Source organism: Aquarana catesbeiana, linkage group LG13 (genome assembly GCF_042186555.1).
Source record: "Aquarana catesbeiana isolate 2022-GZ linkage group LG13, ASM4218655v1, whole genome shotgun sequence".
Taxonomy (NCBI): domain Eukaryota; kingdom Metazoa; phylum Chordata; class Amphibia; order Anura; family Ranidae; genus Aquarana; species Aquarana catesbeiana.
In genome coordinates, this window is record NC_133336.1 from 33664648 (window position 1) to 33686126 (window position 21479).

At 48.3% G+C, this 21479-nt stretch overlaps 1 protein-coding gene across 6 annotated transcripts in view; it reads right to left on the bottom strand.

Moving 5' to 3' along the window:
* Positions 1 to 21438, bottom strand: part of CEP128 (centrosomal protein 128) — a 361449-nt gene extending 340011 nt beyond the window's left edge. For all 6 annotated transcript variants that reach the window (XM_073610796.1, XM_073610792.1, XM_073610795.1 and 3 more), the window contains exons 1-2: positions 21316 to 21438; positions 5960 to 6062 (exon numbers count right to left, since the gene is read on the bottom strand). The gene's annotated coding sequence lies outside the window, so the exon portion shown is untranslated. The remainder of the gene's footprint in view (positions 1 to 5959; positions 6063 to 21315) is intronic.
* Positions 21439 to 21479: the final 41 nt, after the last annotated feature.

Below are 21479 nucleotides of genomic sequence, written 5' to 3' on the forward strand. Positions count from 1 at the left end.
ACTACTTGTGCTTGCCACCTCACCAGCTTGAACTGCACTTATGGGACTCGCCACGTCACCAAGTGTTACTGCAGTGCTGGTTTGACTACGAACGGGGTGTACTAGGCCGCTGGCGCTTGCCAGTTCACCAAAACGCTACAAAAAAAAAAACTGTTAGCGATCGCAGGGATCAGGCCTGACTCTGCGAACGCTGCAGTTATGCGTTTAGTGTTTTGTAAGTGACAGTGATCGATCGGTACTGCACTTGGGTGGGCTGGGCTGGGCCGGGCGGAGGGGCAAAACGCAGGTGCTAGCAGGTATCTGGGCTGATCCCGCTAACACTGCGTTTTTGGAAATCCTAAACTGCTGGGGACGCTAGTATAGATCTGATCGGATCAGATATTGATGCGTTCAGATACTATACCACTAAGGGAGGTGTACGGTGTGTGGGTGTTAGCGCTACTGGCACTATCCTGACGCTGCCTGGGGCTGGTGCTTGCCATTTCACCAAAACGCTACCAAAAAAACTGTTAGCGATCGCAGGGATCAGGCCTGACTCTGCGAATGCTGCAGTTATGCGTTTAGTGTTTTGTAAGTGACAGTGATCGATCGATACTGCACTTGGGTGGGCTGGGCTGGGCCGGGCGGAGGGGCACAACGCAGGTGCTAGCAGGTATCTGGGCTGATCCAGCTAACACTGCGTTTTTGGGAATCCTAAACTGCTGGGGACGCTAGTATAGATCTGATCGGATCAGATATTGATGCGTTCAGATACTATACCACTAAGAGGTGTACGGTGCGTGGGTGTTAGCGCTACTGGCACTAACCTGACGCTGCCTGGGGCTGGTGCTTGCCATTTCACCAAAACGCTACCAAAAAAACTGTTAGCGATCGCAGGGATCAGGCCTGACTCTGCGAACGCTGCAGTTATGCGTTTAGTGTTTTGTAAGTGACAGTGATCGATCGATACTGCACTTGGGTGGGCTGGGCCGAGCCGGGCAGAGGGGCAAAACGCAGGTGCTAGCAGGTATCTGGGCTGATCCCGCTAACACTGCGTTTTTGGGAACCCTAAACTGCTGGGGACGCTAGTATAGATCTGATCGGATCAGATATTGATCCGTTCAGATACTATACCACTAAGGGAGGCGTATGCTGCGTGCGTGGGTGTTAGCGGTACTGGCGCTAATCTGACGCTGCCTGGGGCGACGCATATCACCGCCGGGCGGGTGCCCTGACACTATAAAAAATAAACAAACTAACCAGCGTCACCCGTAACGGTTATACAGTGATCAGTGGTGAAAGGGTTAACTAGGGGGCAATCAAGGGGTTAAAACATTTATTAGGTAGTATATGGGGGTCCCTGTCGCTATAAAACGCTGACGGCGAACCTCAATATTTACCTCCCTAACTAGCGTCACCAGTGACACTAATACAGCGATCAGAAAAATGATCGCTTAGCGACACTGGTGACGGGGGGTGATCAAGGGGTTAAAACTTTATTAGGGGGGGTTAGGGGGGTACCCTAGACCTACAGGGGGCTAATACTCACTGCCCTACAACTTCTAACTGTCACAAACTGACACCAATCAGTAATCAGGAAAAAAAAAACAGCTTGGTGTCAGTTTGTGACAGGGGGGGGGGAGTGATTGGGGGGGATCGGGGGGGATCGGGGGTGTTTAGTGTGCCTGGCATGTTACCAGGTACGTGATTTTGCCTGCCCGTGCCGCTCTGTTCACGTATATATGCGTGAGGCGGTCGGCAAGTGGTTAACCACTTCAGCCCCGGAAGGATTTACCCCCTTCCTGACCAAGCCCTTTTTTGTAATACGGCACTGCGTCGCTTTAACTGACAATTGCCTGGTCGTGCGACGTTGTACCCAAACAAAATTGATGTCCTTTTTTTTCCCACAAATAGAGCTTTCTTTTGGTGGTATTTGATCACCTCAGCGGTTTTTATTTTTTGCGCTATAACCAAAAAAAAAACACAAAAAAAGGAGCGACAATTTTGAAGAAAAAAAGCAATTTTTTTTACTATAATAAACCCCCTGCCCCGCCCCCCCCCCCAAAAAAAAAAAAAGGTCCAGTTTAGGGCAATATGTATTCTACATATTTTTGGTAGAAAGTTTATATATATATATAATTGATAGAGAGAGAGCTTTGTGCGAAAGTTATCGCATCTACAAAATAGGGGACAGGACAGATTTATGGCATTTTTATTATTATTTTATTTATTTTTTTAGTAATGGCAGCGATCTGCGATTTTTATCGTGACTGCGACATTGCAGTGGACAGATCGGACACTTTTGACACTATTTTCCATTGCTATAAAAATGCACTGATTACTGTGTAAATGTCACTGGCAGGGAAGGGGTTAAACACTAGGGAGCAATCAAGGGGTTAACTGTGTTCCCTCTGCATATTCTAACTGTAGGGGGATGGGCTCACAAAAACATGACAGAGATCATTGCTCCCGATCACTGGCAGCCGTAGATCCCGGTCATGTTGCTAGGCAGAACAGGGAAATGCCTTGTTTACATAGGCATCTCCCTGTTCTGCTTCTCCGTGCCACCGGCGGACATAGAGTCCTCTGGAGCCGCGGGCATGCCGGCGTGTGAGTGCCTGCTAGCTGCAGATGTCGCAGCAACATACTAGTACGTCGTTTTACGCACCCGTGCCACTTTGCCGACGTATATCGGCCTGAGCCGGTCGCCAAGTGGTTAATAAAGTTCAAACTAAGACTTTGTTCTGCCATTTCATCTTTGACCACTAGATGGCCTTAAGACCTTTTACTAACATTAACAACTGCAATATTTTGACTAAAGTTCTATCAAAGGTCACATTTTTTTCAGTTAACTGTTCTTATATAAGATTTGTAATATGCTTATGGCTGTTAAACAACACATTGTGAGCACCCCCGACTAAATAGGTAAAAAAAAAAAAAATCACTATTGGATAGATCTAGTCATGTGATCTATGGTAAGGGTATAAATGCCCTTAACCAAGATGGCAGAATTAGAGCTTCCTGATGATGGCCCATTGATTGGCTGAAACGCGTTGAGACTTGATCATGTCATCGCGACACACTTCTTCCCATTTGCTTCCTGGGATTCGAGCAAGAACTGTGGCAGTGGCCCACCATTGTTTATGGGCCGATTTCCCCAACAAATCACCTGCTATTCACACTGGGTGCCAGGCCACAGGCACAATTACATGTGAGTTCATCTATTTTGAATAAACCTTTTTAAAACGGTATTGCAAAATGAAGTCCCTTATTTCATATTTACTTGTATGAGGCATATCCACTCCAGGAACTGTCAGCATAAGAAAATCTTCAGGGGTCTCCCCACACGCTTATCTGACCATACTAGATAGTTGGTCCATATTGAGGGGTGAGTTTACATCCATGTGGGGGCACCACGTCTGAGCACAAGAAGCACAGGATTTTGTTACTTCTGAGCACGAGCACCAACTATCACTTCATAGGGATTGTTATTAATGTAACTACAGTGCTGTCATACAATGTTATGTCATCTGTTTATTCATTAATATTTAGCGCGGTGTATTGATTTATGTTTATTGGTACTTGTACTCGGTCTTAAAAAAGCGGTAGCAGTGCAACCCAGAGGATACCTGTCAAAACCAGGTATCCGCTCCCACTTCCATGGGAGATCGCTGCACAACGATGCAACGCATACGGCCCCTCCTCCTTCCCCACCTCCCAGCTGCCTTCTGACACACAGGTCCCAGAAGACAGCGGGACCATTCAGAAAGCGGAACAAAAAACAGGCCTGTTCACTTCCTGTTTCCCTTAGTAAGGATGCCGGCGCCCGCACCCGGAGCCGATGGATGGGTCGACTTCAGGTGCTGACATTGCGGGCTCCCTGGACAGGCAAGTGTCCTTATATTAAAAGTCAGCAGCTACAGTATTTGTAGCTGCTGACTTATTTTATTTAACCAGGCTGGAACTCCGCTTTAAGGTGGAAAATTTACTTTACATTAGATCTTTAGTCACAGCATGCACTTTTATTTTATAACATCAGCATTAGAATAGCAATACAGACAATTGTTATAACTTACAATACAAGCAGTATCTCTTAGGCTCAGTTCACACTGCTGCGATGCGGGAACCCTGCGAATCCACTGCGGGTTCCCGCATCGCATGTCTCCCTGTGGCAGTGCACACTGCCCTATGCGAACTGTTGAGAGTGTCAGTTAAAAAGTAATGACACCCCCAAATCAGTTTGCACATCGCAGTGCGATCTACAAATTCGGACAGGAATCTGATCGCATGGGTGTGAACACCCATGCGATCCGATTCTGTTGCGCACCAAAAATAGGATCCTGTGTGGTTTGCAAATTCATGCCATATGATCTGTATGGCTGAAGTCACATCGCACAGAGATCGCATGTGATTTACACTACAAATCACATCCGATCTCGGACATTGCAGCAGTGTGAACCGGCCCCTAAAGTAGGAGTATAGCCAAAGCTTTGTTGGCCATACTTCTATGGATCACAGGAGTGCAGTTCATTCTGCTAAAGCCTGCTGTTGGCTGAGATCACTGAGCCTGTCCAGGCTCTGAAAAGTTCCAAACCATGTGCCACTTGACTCAGACTCTTAGCAATCTGCCGAGAACCTGAGCCAGCCCCTCCCGCCCCTCCACAGCCCAGCATGCTGGTAAGCACTAGAGGAGCAGTGCAGAGAGCTGGAGGATGACAGTCACCAGCTCTCTGATCAGCGGTGTTTGATCACTCAGTTATCACTGCAGAGCTGGTGGAGGGAGAGATGCAAGAATCGGATCAATGCTGCATTAACCTGGGTGAAAATAAATGTTTTTGCTTTTTACAAAGTCCATACTTGTCTTTTAAGGATTATTAGTGACTAAAGCTGAAGTTATTATTAATTCTACAGACATTTATAGAGTCGACAATTTATGCAGTGCTTTACATACTGTACAATCTCATCAGTCTCTTCCCTGGAGGAGCTTACAATCTAGGGTTCCCATCTCATAAGTTTACTTGCACATACTAGGGCCAATTTAGAACAGGAGTCATCTAACTTAGCAGCATGTCTTTGAAGTGTGGGAGGAAATAACATGAAGACTCCATGCAAATAGTGTCCCGGCAAGGATTCAAACTGAATACCCCAATGCTTTAGGTCCCCCTTCAAGAGGGAAATTAGATCGGGTCTGCCTGTCAGGTTTCAAGCAGACCTGATCAGATGGGCCATGTATCCCTATAGAGCGGTGGGTGTAAACCAGGGATATGCAATTAGCGGACCTCCAGCTGTTGCAAAACTACCAGTCCCATCATGCCTCTGGGTGTCATGCTTGTGGCTGTCAGAGTCTTGCTATGTCTCATGGGGCTTGTAGTCTTGCAACAGCTGGAGGTCCGTCAATTGCATATCCCTGATGTAAAAAGACTTTTCCACCTGTCTACCGCCAATCTGATCCACTAAAAAAAGATCCAAGGTGGATTGGATCAGAGGGCAGTCGGGTGTAAACAGACAGCTAGTCCATTCACTCGGACGACCATCCGCAGAGAGGTCCCCTGCTGGACAAATCAGATTTTGCCCCGTGTGAAAGGGGCCTTAGGCAGGTCATAGACGGTGCCAATTTCTTTCCTGCAATTTTGCACATTTCCCCCATCAACACACAGTACTGACAGGGGAATCCCTCCTGCCGAGCTATTGTCTGCTCCCAGCACGGGGGAGGCCGGGGGCAGGGGGGAGAAGAAATTATTGCTAGCAGTTATAGCAGCCACTAGCAATAATCACAAGGGAATCCGGCAGGTTGGTTGCACCAAGTTGATTGAACATTCAACTTGGTACATTCAGCCTGCCCATACATGGTTTGAATTTCGTCTGGTTTCTGCTGAACCGGCTGAGATGTGAACAGTGTATGGCTGGTCTTACTCCAACACTGCAGATTTAGCATTGGGTGTTAGCTGCTCTCTAATATACCCAGCAGGCTGCCACTTACTTCTAGGGCTGCAGAACAGATCCTCAAGCTGCGGGTGTAGCACCGTCCTGTCAGCCTTTATAGCGGTGACCTCATCATTCATTGCAGTCAATCAATCGAGAACCTGCAGAATTCACCAAAAATAAACTTTTAGAAACACATTTACCAGTATTAAGAACTTTTCTTACATTCTCTATAGTTTGGAACCAAAAATAACATCCATTCAGCTGCAGAGCATTCAGAGCCCAGAGGTCAGGCAGTTCTAAAGCTGGCCATACACCTGTAGAATTTTGCTTTAAAAATTTTTGTTTTCTGAACGTTCACTCGATTTTCAAGTGGTTAGCGGAGTCAAAAAATTGATGTTCATTTTTAAACAAAACAAGGAGAAAACTCAGAGGTAGGATGGAAAATTTGTGAATGTGGTTTTCATTTGGGAAAAACAATGCAGACTTAACGAGAGCGCTTATTTATTTTCGAGATACCATTCAGGTAACAGGTCTGGATGAAATTTTAAGGGCTCTTGAATGAAACTAGTTGAATCAATGATGGCATGAAAGAAAGTTCTGACAACCGTTTTTTTTAGAATTTCTGTACGAACGTTCAAATGAAAATCCAGCCATACATGACCAGCTTAAGGTAGAATAGGCAAACTTTTTTTCCGCACTTTGGATAGAGTAAGGGAGGGTTATAACCCCTGAGTCCCTTTGCAGAGATTTTCCTTCACTTCCTGTCCTCTAACCAAAACAGGAAGTGAGAGGAAATACCAGCAAATTAAGGTAATTCCTTGGGGACCACCAGGTCACCAGAACTAGTGTCCCCATTGGAAGATTACCCCTCTATTACTTTCCTGGGGAAAATAAAAAATTTGGGATTTTCTTTTACTTTTGGCCCCCATTCACATCGGCGCGATTTGACATGTCAAATCACATGCCAAATCACAGCCTATTGCCGGCAACGGCACTGTCCCAATTGACTTTGTGGCACCGCACTAAATTCCCGCACTACTTTTGGCGACTTTGGGGGCAATTTTAATTAGGGGTGCAATGGATCGTCATTGATCTGTGATCCGTACGGATCAACCTCTGCGGATCGGGACACCCGCGATCCGCGGAGCGCTCTGTGGCCTCGGCCATAGAAAAGACCGCAGCTTCGGCCTAGCTCCGGAGCAGCGGCCATCTTGGTACACCCGGCGGCCGTTTACCACGTGATCGCTCCGTCAAATGACGGAGCGATCACTTGTAACAAACCAGCATCATGTCATGACGCCGGTTCCTCTCTCCCCTCTGTGTACTGATCTGTACAGTGGAGGGGAGGGTTCGGATGGCAGCAGTGCCAATACTCTGCAAAGCCCTGCCAATACTCTGCCATGCCCTGCCAATATATTATTACAGATTTTTTTTTTGTTGATCCGAAAATGATCCGAACCGTGACTCCTGATCCGAGGAACGATCTGAACCTTGAGTTTTTTGATCCTTTGCACCCCTAATTTTAAAAGACATCTGTGCATGAACCCGCACAGATGTCTTTCAAATTGCCCCCAAACTAGCACTGAAATGTGGGTTTAAAATCGTGCAAGTTCAGCTGAATGCACACAATTTCATACCCGCCTTCAGTGCGAATGAGGGCTTAATGATAATGGTAAACACGACAAAGAGGGTAAATCTTAAAATGGGGCACAGACAGCAATACAAACCCTGGTCTGTTTACTTTTTGCCATCTGCATCCCCTTGGGGAGATTTAACTTTATTTCCTGTCCCACAGCAAAAAACAGGACGTAAGAGGAAGAGGAAATCTTTGAAAATTAAGGGAATCCCTGGGGGAACCCCCTGGTCACCATAACCATTGTCCCCATTGTAAGATTTCATCTCTATTACTTTTCTGGGGACAACCCAAAATTTGGGATTTTCTTTTACTTCTCTTCTGGGAAGGCTGTCCACAAGGTTTAGGAGTGTGTCTATGGAAATGTTTGACCAAATCTTTTAGTGGAGGGGGGATTATGGTGAGGGGAGGGGGGATTATGGTGAGGGGAGGGGGGTTATGGTGAGGGGTGGGGGGGTTATGGTGAGGGGTGGGGGGTTATGGTGAGGGGTGGGGGGTTCTCAGGAGTTGGGCTCGGCCCCTTAGTTCCAGTGAAGGAAACTCCGCTTTAAGGCGTCAGCATACTAAGATATTTTGGACAATTTCATGCTCCCAACTTTGTGGCAACAGTTTGGGGATGGGCCCTTCCTTTTCCAATATGACTGCACACCAGTGCACAAAGCAAGGTCCATAAAGACATGGATGAGCAAGTTTGGGGTGGAGGAACTTGACTGGCCTGCACAGAATCCAGACCTCGACCCCATAGAACACCTTTGCACTGAATTAGGAGAGGAAACTGTGAGCCAGGCCTTCTCGTCCAACATCAGTGCCTGACCTCACAAATGCACTTCTGGAAGAATGGTCAAACATTGCCATAGACACACTCTTAAACCTTGTGGACAGCCTTCCCAGAAGAGTTGAAGCTGTTATAGCTGTAAAGGGTGGGCCAACTCAATATTGAACCCTACAGACTAAGACTGGGATTTCATTAAAGTTAATGTGCATGTAAAGGCAGGTGTCCCAAAACTTAATTTGTAGAAGGGCTTTTTGTCTGATGTCTCCACTGACTATTTTAATTTATTTTTTTCCTTTCTCTATCACAGGAGATCGCCTCTATTTCATAAAAGCCACAAACAGCTCAGCTCCGGCTTCTAATACACATGCAGGCCTGTCATGGTTTCCAGGAGCATTGTGCTAGTAAGATAGTTGCCAGGGACCGGACGCTCCCAGGAACACAGAGGGCCCGTCCCCAGGGCTGTGCTCCCAGCTACATCACAGGCGGCTAACACACCCAAAGACAGGATTAGGTCACACAGCCCTCACACAACCAGATTCTTTCATAGACAGATTGGACAATGGCCAACAACAATCATAAGATCTATAGATCTGCTAAGAGGCAAAATAAACAATTTAGGACCTAGAAACAGCATTCTGAAAATGTATCTAAAGAGGGAGTATATTGAGGGCTCATTCCCATATCTTAAATGGTAATCAGTGTACAGAATATGTATTTTAAAAATCAAAGCTTTTCTACAGGCTGTGTGTTAAAGGCATGCGTGATACACAGGCTGCCTTTAACTATATTTACACATATTAAAGTGGTTGTAAACTTTAATGCTGTACTTGCAACTATAGGTAAGCATATAATAAGGTTTACCTATAGGTACTGTAAATATCTCCAAAACTTGCACCGGATATGCAATTAGCGGACCTCCAGCTGTTGCAGAACTACAAGTCCCATGAGGCATAGCAAGACTGACAGCCTCAAGCATGACACCCAGAGTAATGATGGGACTTGTAGTTTTGCAACAGCTGGAGGTCCGCTAATTGCATATCCCTGGTTAGGAGATATTTACTGTGGATGCAGCCGATGACGTCATTGGCGCATTCGCTCTGAAGAAACGGCCACCCGGCCATTTCTTCAGAATCCTGTGCTGTAAATACCGGCTCCCCCACAAATGCCAGAGTCCGGAAGACCGGGTTTAGATGGAAGCGGCCTCCAGCAATGACATTGCATCGCTGCAATGCTTCGTTTTCAGGTAAGTTCACATAATGTGCTAGTATGCAGGGGGGGGGGGGGGGGGGAGGAGGAGCACCCAGCTGTTTACATTCCATAAAAAAGCTCTGAATGGGACACTTACAAAAGCAATAAAGTGGTTGTTAAGCCACTCTAACCTGTATACACCATCAGCACTGCCTCCTATTGTAGTATCCCCCTCTGTGTGCAATTTATAAAAATAAATGCTGCAAATACCTAATTTGACTGCCGAGATTACGATCACATGACTGGACAGCTTTCTCCTCCTCTGAGAGATGCAGCGGGCGGGGCTGAGATTTCTCTGCTAATGTCAGTCTGGAGGGGAGGAGGAGAGAGCTGGCTGGTCATTTGATCGCAATCTCGGCTCTTAAATGAGGTATTTACAGCATTTATATTTATAAATCATTCACAGAGGGGGATACTACAATAGGAGGCAGTGCTGATGGTGTATACAGGTTAGTGTTATGAGAGCAGCAGGCGGGGGGGGGCGGCTCACACACAGACAGAGAGGGAAGTGGGGAGGAGGACACAGGAGCAGAGAGGAGAGCAGATAGCAGGCTGCTGATGAGGGAGGCACTTAAACTGGCCACAGTGGCAGGGCTCAGACGCCATGATACACCGTGGTCAGTTTACAGAGGAGTGGGGAGAAACTGGCAGGATCAGCCAGGTTTTTTAGGTTTTACAGGGGGCCAAATGACACAGGATAAGCACTGTGTCATATAACATGCTTTAAACGAGCAGGATCCATTTTTTTTTTCTTACTTGGGTTAACAAACGCTTTAAAGAGGAACTTCACTTAAAAAGTGAAGTCCCGCTTTTTTTTTTGGTGGAGCAATTTTTATCAGTATCTGCTCCAACTTTCCGCAATCCTCACATAGGCAATGATTACATATCCTCCCCTCCCATCCTGCAACACATCACATGTTCCAGGGGGCTCCAGACTATTTACAAAGTGCTGCATGAGCACCCACATGTGCAGTGGAGATCCAGCTGTGGTTCCTCAGGAAGCCACAGCCGGCTCCCACATCCAAAATAGAGGTGGGACTTGCAGGAGGTAAGAACCAGCTGTAGGGAGACAGCTCTGGACCCCAGGCAGTACGTACCTGAGTACTTTAATAAGTCAGCAGCTATTAGTATTTGCAGCCGCTGAATAGAACCACTTGTCGGTCGCCCCATAGCAGATTTACTGCTACAGGGCAGCCACGCTATGCAGAATCACAGGATTCTGCACTTCCGGGTAGGGGGTGTGCCGCTTCTACTGTGATTTGTCCCAGCAAAAGCTGATCAGCGGGCGCCAGCCAATAAGACGTCTGCCAGCTTTCCCTGCAAAGCAGAGGATAAAATCCAACACTTCCCTTAGTAAAAGCAGCTCACACACATTAGACACGCATTTAACCCTTTTATCACCCTGCATGTTTAACCCCTTCCCAACCAGTGTCATTAGTACAGTGACAGTGCATATTGTTAGCCCCAATCACTCTGTTAGAGTAACTGGTTCCCACAAAGTGTCAGTTAGTGTCTGACTTTCCGCCGCAATAGCACAGTCCTGCTATAAGTCGCTGAACGCCGCCATTACTAGTATAAAAAGAAATAAAAATTCAAGTATATATCACCATATTTTGTAGATACTATAACTCGTGAAAATCAATATGCGCTTATTGGGATTTTTTACCAAAAATATATAGCAGAATACAGATTGGCCTAAATTTATGCAGAAATTGTCATTTTTTTTGTTTTTTTTTGTTTACTCTTTATAGCATAAAAAGAAAAAAAAAAACAACACAACATGCAGTGGTGATCAAAAACCACCAAAAGAAATCTCTATTTGTGGGGAAAAAAAAAAAAAAAATTACATAAATGTAATTTATGCACAGCGATGCATGACCACGCAATTGTCCTTTAAAATAACAGTCCCATATCGCAGAAATTGGCTTGGTCATGAAGAGGGGTAAATCTTCTGGCGGGCAAGCGGTTAAACAAAAAAACAAAACTGAAGTTTCCCTTTAAGTTGGTCAAACAGGGGTTTATTTATTTATTTTGCGTTAAGCCATGCTAGCATTTTGTCCCATCTCTCTACCCGTTGTAGAAACAGAGATTCAATGGCTAACAGCTCCTCCCCTCTCCCCCTTTTTGACCAAGCAGTATGAAGGAGACAAAGATCACAAGACGCTTCAGAGGGGATATGATTTCAATATACAAATACTGTACTGGTGACACCACAATAGGGATAAAATAGGGAGTTTAACAAGACTCGTGGCCACTCATTAAAATTAGAAGAAAAGGAGGTTTAACCTTAAACTACATAGAGGGTTCTTTACTGTAAGAGCGGCAAGGATGTGGAATTCCCTTCCACAGGCGGTGGTATCAGCGGTAGGCATCGATAGTTTCAATAAACTATTAGATAAGCACCTGAACGACCACAACATACAGGGATATACAATGTAATACTGACATATAATCACACACATAGGTTGGACTTGATGGATTGGTGTCTTTTTTCAACCTCACCTACTATGTAACTATGAAGCACGATTGACAGCGCTCAGCTCTGCCTCTGTACGCTTGTCTGAAACAAGCAGCAGAAGGAAAAAAAAAAAAAAAAGGAAAAAAAAAAATGATTTTAGTTTATGGAATGAACAAGTCAAGGTATTTGCACATGCATTTATGAGCAAATATTTTCTTTTTAAATGATCATGAGAGAACTTTAAACCAGCTTCATGCATGCTCAGTCTCAGTCAGCGACTATGGAGTGAAGACAGGATAACGTTGGACCCAAAGTTGGTGCCTTCAAAAACAAGGAAATGATGGAAGCTTCCACATTTCTTCAACCAGAGTACTGTTTACTTATTGGATAGCCTGGCCCCTAAATTACACGTTCGCCTGTCCCATTTCTGGTCTGAAACCTGAGGTCTGTATTGTGCCAGTCATCAGTCAGATTAAATACAGCCCTAAAAAACAGGAAATGACACTGAGGAAAGAAAGAGATTCAGTTATTGCTTAAAGTTAACCCTCAGCTTTTTTTTAAGTTTTGGATAGATGGGGGAGGACTTTTATGTCATGTAGGTTAAGGAGATGTTTCTTGCACCTACAGGTAAGCCTTAATCTAGGCTTATCTGTAAGTTAAAGTTGTCTGTAAGGGCTTACAAGCACTTTAACTTGACAGATAGTAACCCAGGTTTAAAACGTCAGTTTTGCCATGTTTGCGTTAAAAAAAAAAAAAAAAAAGTTTTTTTTCAAAATAGCAAAAAAAAAAAAAAAAAAAAAAGAGCCTGTAAACGAAAAGCGGCTAAACACGAGTTACCGCATTTAGAAGCGTTTGGCGCTTGAAATGCCTCAAAACTCAGCGTCTGAATTCATGTTTTTGCTTTCCAAAAAAGGCCTCTAAAAACTCAACTGCCTAGAAACGACTATAAATTACCCTGTGTACATGTACTGATAAGATAATATAGGGGAGTTCAGGAGCAGTTGAAAAAAATGCCCAACTGCTCCTAAGCGTCCGTTTACCAGCAGCGGCGTACATGAGGCCTAGTGTGCGACATCTCAATGAGAATGACAGGCAGCCAGATATCCATCTGTTATAAAACTTACCAAGACCAGTCATTAGCTTTTCAATGACTCAGTTGATGATGATGATGATAACAATCTCTCCTCTTTCATCTTGCAAAGATACTGTATTTTCCAAGAGGTTGTTGCTAGGACACACAGATGGCTATTGCCGCCTAGTGTCGTTTGTTGCTAGGACATGGGGAGTTTATTGCTGCCTAGCATCCTCCATTGATAGGATGCAGTGGCCATTGTACTCTAATAGAAAACATTGGTGCTGTAGGCATGTAGACATTATCACAATGATAGGACCTCAGGTGTGGACTTTATAAACTTTTATAAATCTGAATGCAGCACAGGTTTGTTGATCTTCGCCCAGCTGTGTGCATGGGTCCATAGAAGAAATAAATCTGCATTCAGATTCATATAAAAAGTTATGCTGATAAAACAAGCTGCATAAGGCCCCAAGTGCATGACGTTCTAGGGTGTAGCTGCAGCTGAAGGCACAGGTGCAATGTCCAGCCCCGCTGCCAGCAGCCTGTCAAACTAAAGCCTCATACACACGATCGGACTTCATACAAACTTTTCCGTGGAGTGGATTTCTGTCCAAAGGGCGTTGGCCGTGAACGTGGTATGCATACACACGGCAGGACTTTTCAAGCCAACTTTCACCAAATCACGTGGTTTTTCAGCTCTTTACTGCCACCCTTTGGTCAACTTCTGTATTGTGGTCTGATCTTTTGCATTGGTTCTGAGCATGTGTTTGTACTTTGGACTAAAGTACTATGGACTTGTGTACACACAATAGGATTTTGCACCATAGGACTTTTGTTGCCGGAAAGTTTGTCTGTTTGCACAGCCAACATTTGTCCGATGAAAACCGAAAACGTTTGTCCGATGGAGTGTACACACGGTCGGATGTTGCCTTAAAACAGGTAATTTTCATGTTTGTTGTCAAAAAGTCTGATCGTGTGTATGGGCCTTAAAGTGGATGTAGACCCGAAATTTTTTTTTTTTTTTTTTATCATACTGTAGAGTATAAGATTTCCTATCACTTGAGCCCGGTCTTGCCACACAGAGTTAATCCATCTCTGAGCAATCCTCATTTATTGTTCAGTGAGAGAAATCTTGACAAATAGAGAAAAACTTTGTCAAATCCTCCCCCTTGCTGTGAGTGGCAGCCTAAGACACAGGCATTGTTTTTTAATTCCCACCCCCACTCCTTTCTTCAGCAGCTCTGCAAGGATTGGCTGTTCCACACCTCACCATGATTTGGCATGCTGAAGTCACGTGGTTAATTTCCTGTCTTTTCACTGGACGTTAGAGATCATAGCAGAAGTTCAGTTAGAAATATACAGGAGAAAATGCATATTGACAAGGGGAGTGTAGAGGTGGGCGGGGAGTGTAGAGGTGGGCGGGGAGTGTAGAGGTGGGCGGGGAGTGTAGAGGTGGGCGGGGAGTGTACTGACATCACGACTCCACCCACCGAGCTCCAGACAACAGACCCGCCCACATAATATGCCGTTTTTCGGCTCTCATAACAGACAAGAGAGACATTTGACAGGTAAAGATACATGCAGGAGGCATGTATATCCTCATAGATAACCCCTATGGCAGTAGTTTAGAAAGGATGACATTGGGTTTACATCCACTTTAAGGCTCAGTTCATACTTATGCGCTTTTCGCAGAAATGCACTACAGTCCATTTAACATGGTTTCCTATGAGACACGTTTACTATCTGTGCTTTTTTTCAGCCACTACGTTTTTGGAAAGGGAAAAAGAAAAAAGGAGAGATGGCACAAGAATCAGAACATGCACAGCATAACTAATAGCAAATAAAATGGATATAAGACACAATATAGCAATTATTAAAATGTAAGAATGTGATTGGTGAACAACAAGTCCCAGTAAATGATGATGAGGGTTGGTAATAAGCACCAGCGGCAGCTCCCTTGGGAGTTGAAGCAAACTCTGGAAAATGGGGTAAAAAAAGGGAAACAAGGTGCGCTAGACGAAGTGCAGTATATTGGAAACAATTTATTTAACCACTAGACCACTGGGCACTTAAACCCCCTTCCTAGCCAGATCAATTTTCAGCTTTCGGTGCTCTCACATTTTGAATGACAATTACTCAGTCGTGCGACACTGTACCCATATGGAATTTTTGCCCTTTTTTCATACAAATAGAGCTTTCTTTTGGTGGTATTTAATCACCGCTGGGTTTTTTATTTTTTGCACTATAAATCAAAAAAGACTGAAAATTTGGTAAAAAAAAAAAAAATCTTTGTTTCTGTTAAAATTTATTGCAGAGTATTGACAGAGTATTGGCAGAGTATTGCACATTATTACAGAGTACTGCACATTATTGCAGAGTATGGGCACAGAGCAGCGCTGTGGGCACTACAGATCCAGCCCATACCGCTGCTAAAAACGATGTGTGTGATTGCCGACAATGGAGCACAACTTGGAACTGTCAAATCACATGACGAGTAGCACCGGTATGAATTGGGGCTTTAATGGAGAAGCTTACGTTTTTACCGTAATTTGCTTTTTTTAATCTGTCCAACAACAAATTTTCCAAAATAAAAAAAATAATATCATAATGCAAAACGCATTGAAAAACAGGTGTGAAAAAAAAAAAAATACACACTGCAGAAACAGATCAAAAGCAAAACTGCATAGGTGTAAACCAAGCCTAAAACACTGGAGCCTCATGCATTGGGGCTAAACTCCCAGTGTGTATGAGCCCTAATAATCTGCCGCAAGCACAGAATAGTGTAACTGGCCTAATCACAGGGCAGCTGATAAACCTCCACAGGTGGATGACTGATAACATAGAATGCATTTATAATTACCAGCATTTTTTTTTTTTTTTTTTTAACTTGTTTGAAAGTTCAGATAAGAAAATTGTTAGATAAAATGACAATTTACAGACATGAATATCCTAAAGGTGTTCCATCCATATTCGTTCTCATGAAACAGATTAGGTGTAGCAAGATTTTTTATCTCGTACAATAACGTTTCCTGAAGGAGAAAAAAAAAAAAAAAAGGAAGATTCAAGATCTCCCTACCAGGAAACCCGGGATGTCTTCATTTTCTGCTCATAGAAACCTCACAATGACACTGGTGTAACTTTGAAATTGTGCTATTTCAGTGCGATTTCAAAGGCCGCAGATCAGTGCAATTTGCACCTCCGATTTAATTGCGGGTTGCAATTTCATTTAACAGAAGTCTATGCAAGTCGCAAAGAAAATCTGGAAAAAAAGTAGTGTAGGAGCCTTTTTCAAAGTCACAGCAATTTGAACGGTTTCATTGCCGGCTATGGGGTACGATTTATCATGCAACTTGGAAGTGTCAAATCGCATGACAAATGGCGCCGGTGTGAACGAGGGCTTAGTGGAGGAAAAAAAACAAAGAATCATTGTTCTACACACCAGAGACTTCCAGGATATTCAGGGCTCATTCACTTTCCTCCACATCCATTGTGAGGCTTCATTCACACTTTGAGGACTTAGGAGTACAACCGTGATGCTACTTTAGATTTGTGTGGCTTTGGCTTTGACCAATGATAATGGACAACTGTTGCATGTATACCATTCAGGTGCGACTTTCATGCAACATTTGAGGGTTTGCATTACAGTCTATGGCACTCAAGTCGCATTAAAGTCAGACCAAAAGTAGTGCAGGAACCTCTTTAAAAGAGGAGGGACAGATAAGCAGAAGTTCCACTTTTGAGTGGAACTCCGCTTTAAGTCTCAAGTACTTGAATAGTTGGCACTGAAAAACATGGGGGCTGAGTTGTCTTGAGACTTTAATGTCCAAAGTCACATGGCAAATTGCACAAGTGTGATGAGCCTAATGCTGCGTACACACGAGCGGACTTTACGGCAGACTTTGTCCGGCGGACTTTTCGAACGAACGGACTTGCCTACACACGATCAACCAAAGTCCGACGGATTCGTACGTGATGATGTACGACCGGACTAAAACAAGGAAGTTCATAGCCAGTAGCCAATAGCTGCCCTAGCGTCGGTTTTTGTCCGTCGGACTAGCATACAGATGAGCGGACTTTTCGACCGGACTCGAGTCCGTCGGAAAGATTTGAAACATGTTTCATTTCTAGGCCCGTCGAACTTTTCGGGAAAAAAAGCCAGCTGGAGCCCACACACGATCGAATTGTCCGCCGGACTCCGGTCCGCCGGACCAGGTCTGCCCTAAAGTCCGGTCGTGTGTACGCGGCATAATGAGTTTTTAAACTCTATTTCTGGTCACAAACGTATATATGTTTAAAATCGATGGCTACACAACCACACATCACTTTAAAGTTCACAATTATTAAAACTGAAATTTTTGTACTAAAATGCTCATCACTGCAGTATAACCAATCTCCACTGGTGTGAATGAGAACTAAGATGCCAAAAACGGCAGAATTTCTGAAGACCGCATTAAATCTGACACATGAATCCTCTATGACCGGTGTATATGGTGTCTTGTGCAATATATAGGACATCTTATCCATTACTGGGGTGTCACATCACAGCTGCAGATCACAACTTCTCTCTGCCATTTCCTGTCACACAAGAAACCTCCACTTCCTCTCCATCTGTAGTAACATCATGACAGACCTTCCACCTCCTGACCGCACAGAGAGACAGTCTGTATTATCCTATAGAATGACCGCACAGAGACAGTCTATTATCCTATAGAATGACTGCACTGTAGTCTGTATTACCCTATAGAATGAATACACAGCCAGGAGCCCCTTTGGTGACCCCACAACACCCATCATGCAGTCACTTTCCCTATTTCCAGGCTGAGTTTCCTAAGGAGCCTCTCTTATCCCCCACAGTTCCCTTTCTTGTATCTGTAACCCAAAATTCTTCAGGCCCCCCCCAGCAAGTCTCCAAGGTCCCCAGTCTGCCCTCCCCCCCGGTGTCCTTGTGCCCATCAGTTTCCCCCCTCTTCCAGTTAGCACTCCCCCCCGCCCCTCGTGTCCCCCTCTTCCAGTCATAGCTCCCCCTCCCTCATGTCCCCTTCTTCCAGTCAGCACTCCCCCTCCCGCGCTCCCCTCTTCCAGTCAGCGCTCCCCTCTTCCAGTCAGCGCTCCTCCTCGTGTCCCCTTTTTCCATTCAGCGCTGAGCGCTCCCCCTCTTCCAGTCAGCACTCCCCCTCGTGTCCCCCTCTTCCAGTCAGCGCTCCCCCCTCGTGTCCCCCTCTTCCAGTCAGCGCTCCCCCCTCGTGTCCCCCTCTTCCAGTCAGCGCTCCTCCTCTTCCGGTCAGCGCTCCCCCCGTGTCCCCCTCTTCCAGTCAGCGCTCCCCCCCCTCGTGTCCCCCTCTTTCAGTCAGCGCTCCCCCCCTCGTGTCCCCCCCTCCCAGTCAGCGCTCCCCCCCTCGTGTCCCCCCCTCCCAGTCAGCGCTCCCCCCCTCGTGTCCCCCCCTTCCAGTCAGCGCTCCCCCCCCTCGTGTCCCCCCCTTCCAGTCAGCGCTCCCCCCCCTCGTGTCCCCCCCTTCCAGTCAGCGCTCCCCCCCCCTCGTGTCCCCCCCTTCCAGTCAGCGCTCCCCCCCCTCGTGTCCCCCCCTTCCAGTCAGCGCTCCCCCCCCTCGTGTCCCCCCCTTCCAGTCAGCGCTCCCCCCTCGTGTCCCCCCCTTCCAGTCAGCGCTCCCCCCTCATGTCCCCCTCTTTCAGTCAGCGGTCCCCCCCTCGTGTCCCCCCTTCCAGTCAGCGCTCCCCCCCTCGTGTCCCCCTCTCCCAGTCAGCGCTCCCCCCCTCGTGTCCCCCCTTCCAGTCAGCGCTCCCCCCCTCGTGTCCCCCCCTTCCAGTCAGCGCTCCCCCCCTCGTGTCCCCCCCTTCCAGTCAGCGCTCCCCCCCTCGTGTCCCCCCCTTCCAGTCAGCGCTCCCCCCTCGTGTCCCCCCCTTCCAGTCAGCGCTCCCCCCTCATGTCCCCCTCTTTCAGTCAGCGCTCCCCCCCTCGTGTCCCCCCTTCCAGTCAGCGCTCCCCCCCTCGTGTCCCCCTCTCCCAGTCAGCACTCCCCCCCCTCGTGTCCCCCCTTCCAGTCAGCGCTCCCCCCCTCGTGTCCCCCTCTCCCAGTCAGCGCTCCCCCCCTCGTGTCCCCCTCTCCCAGTCAGCGCTCCCCCCTCGTGTCCCCCTCTTCCAGTCAGCGCTCCCCCCCTCGTGTTTCCCTCTCCCAGTCAGCGCTCCTTCCTCGTGTCCCCCTCTTCCAGTCAGCGCTCCCCCCCTCGTGTCCCCCTCTTCCAGTCAGCGCTCCCCTCCCTCATGTCCCCCTCTTCCAGTCAGCGCTCCCCTCCCTCATGTCCCCCTCTCCCAGTCAGCGCTCCCCTCCCTCATGTCCCCCTCTTCCAGTCAGCGCTCCCTCCCTTGTGTCCTCCTCTTCCAGTCAGCGCTCCCCCCTCGTGTCCCCTCTCCCAGTCAGCGCTCCCCCCCTCGTGTCCCCCTCTCCCAGTCAACGCTCCCCCCGGTGTCCCCCTCTAGCAGTCAGCGCTCCCCCCCTCGTGTCCCCCTCTCCCAGTCAGCGCTCCCCCCTCGTGTCCCCCTCTTCCAGTCAGCGCTCCCCCCTCGTGTCCCCCTCTTCCAGTCAGCGCTCCTCCTCTTCCGGTCAGCGCTCCCCCCGTGTCCCCCTCTTCCAGTCAGCGCTCCCCCCGGTGTCCCCCTCTAGCAGTCAGCGCTCCCCCCCTGGTGTCCCCCTCTTCCAGTCAGCGCTCCCCCCCTCCTGTCCCCCTCTTCCAGTCAGCGCTCCCCTCCCTCGTGTCCCCCTTCTTCCACTCAGCGCTCCCCTCCCTCGTGTCCCCCTTCTTCCACTCAGCGCTCCCCTCCCTCGTGTCCCCCTTCTTCCACTCAGCGCTCCCCTCCCTCGTGTCCCCCCTCTTCCAGTCAGCGCTCCCCTCCCTCGTGTCCCCCTCTTCCAGTCAGCGCTCCCCTCCCTCGTGTCCCCCTCTTCAAGTCAGCGCTCCCCTCCCTCGTGTCCCCCTCTTCCAGTCAGCGCTCCCCTCCCTCGTGTCCCCCTCTTCCAGTCAGCGCTCCCCTCCCTCGTGTCCCCCTCTTCCAGTCAGCGCTCCCCTCCCTCGTGTCCCCCTCTTCCAGTCAGCGCTCCCCTCCCTCGTGTCCCCCTCTTCCAGTCAGCGCTCCCCTCCCTCGTGTCCCCCTCTTCCAGTCAGCGCTCCCCTCCCTCGTGTCCCCCTCTTCCAGTCAGCGCTCCCCCTCTTCCAGTCAGTGCTCCCCCCCTCGTGTCCCCCTCTTCCAGTCAGCGCTCCCCCTCTTCCAGTCAGTGCTCCCCCCCTCGTGTCCCCCTCTTCCAGTCAGCGCTCCCCCTCTTCCAGTCAGTGCTCCCCCCCTCGTGTCCCCCTCTTCCAGTCAGCGCTCCCCCTCTTCCAGTCAGTGCTCCCCCCCTCGTGTCCCCCTCTTCCAGTCAGCGCTCCCCCTCTTCCAGTCAGTGCTCCCCCCCTCGTGTCCCCCTCTTCCAGTCAGCGCTCCCCCTCTTCCAGTCAGTGCTCCCCCCCTCGTGTCCCCCTCTTCCAGTCAGCGCTCCCCCCCTCGTGTCCCCCTCTTCCAGTCAGCGCTCCCCCCCTCGTGTCCCCCTCTTCCAGTCAGCGCTCCTCCTCTTCCAGTCAGCGCTCCCCCTCTTCCAGTCAGTGCTCCCCCCCTCGTGTCCCCCTCTTCCAGTCAGCGCTCCCCCTCTTCCAGTCAGCGCTCCCCCCCTCGTGTCCCCCTCTTCCAGTCAGCGCTCCCCCCCTCGTGTCCCCCTCTTCCAGTCAGCGCTCCCCCCCTCGTGTCCCCCTCTTCCAGTCAGCGCTCCCCCCCTCGTGTCCCCCTCTTCCAGTCAGCGCTCCCCTCCCTCATGTCCCCCTCTTCCAGTCAGCGCTCCCCCCCTCGTGTCCCCCTCTTCCAGTCAGCGCTCCCCTCCCTCATGTCCCCCTCTTCCAGTCAGCGCTCCCCTCCCTCATGTCCCCCTCTCCCAGTCAGCGCTCCCCTCCCTCATGTCCCCCTCTTCCAGTCAGCGCTCCCTCCCTTGTGTCCTCCTCTTCCAGTCAGCGCTCCCCCCTCGTGTCCCCTCTTCCAGTCAGCGCTCCTGGGCCCCCCCATTAGTCCCCGGCTCTCCTATCTCCCAGGCTATATTTCCTCAGGAGCCCCTCTTGCCTCCAGGCCCCCCGTTATTAGTCAGGGCCCCTCTCCCAGTCGGTGTCCCCCGGTGCTCACTCACCTCCATCCTGCAATAACTGTCAATAACGACTCTATGGCAACTCAAAGCTGCCGCCGCCCAGCTGAGGAAGAGGCTCGGTAGCGCGGAGAGTGCCGGGAAACGTAGTGCGGGGGGCGGGAATCTGACCTGACGGAGGCGGAGCGATGACTACAACTCCCGACATG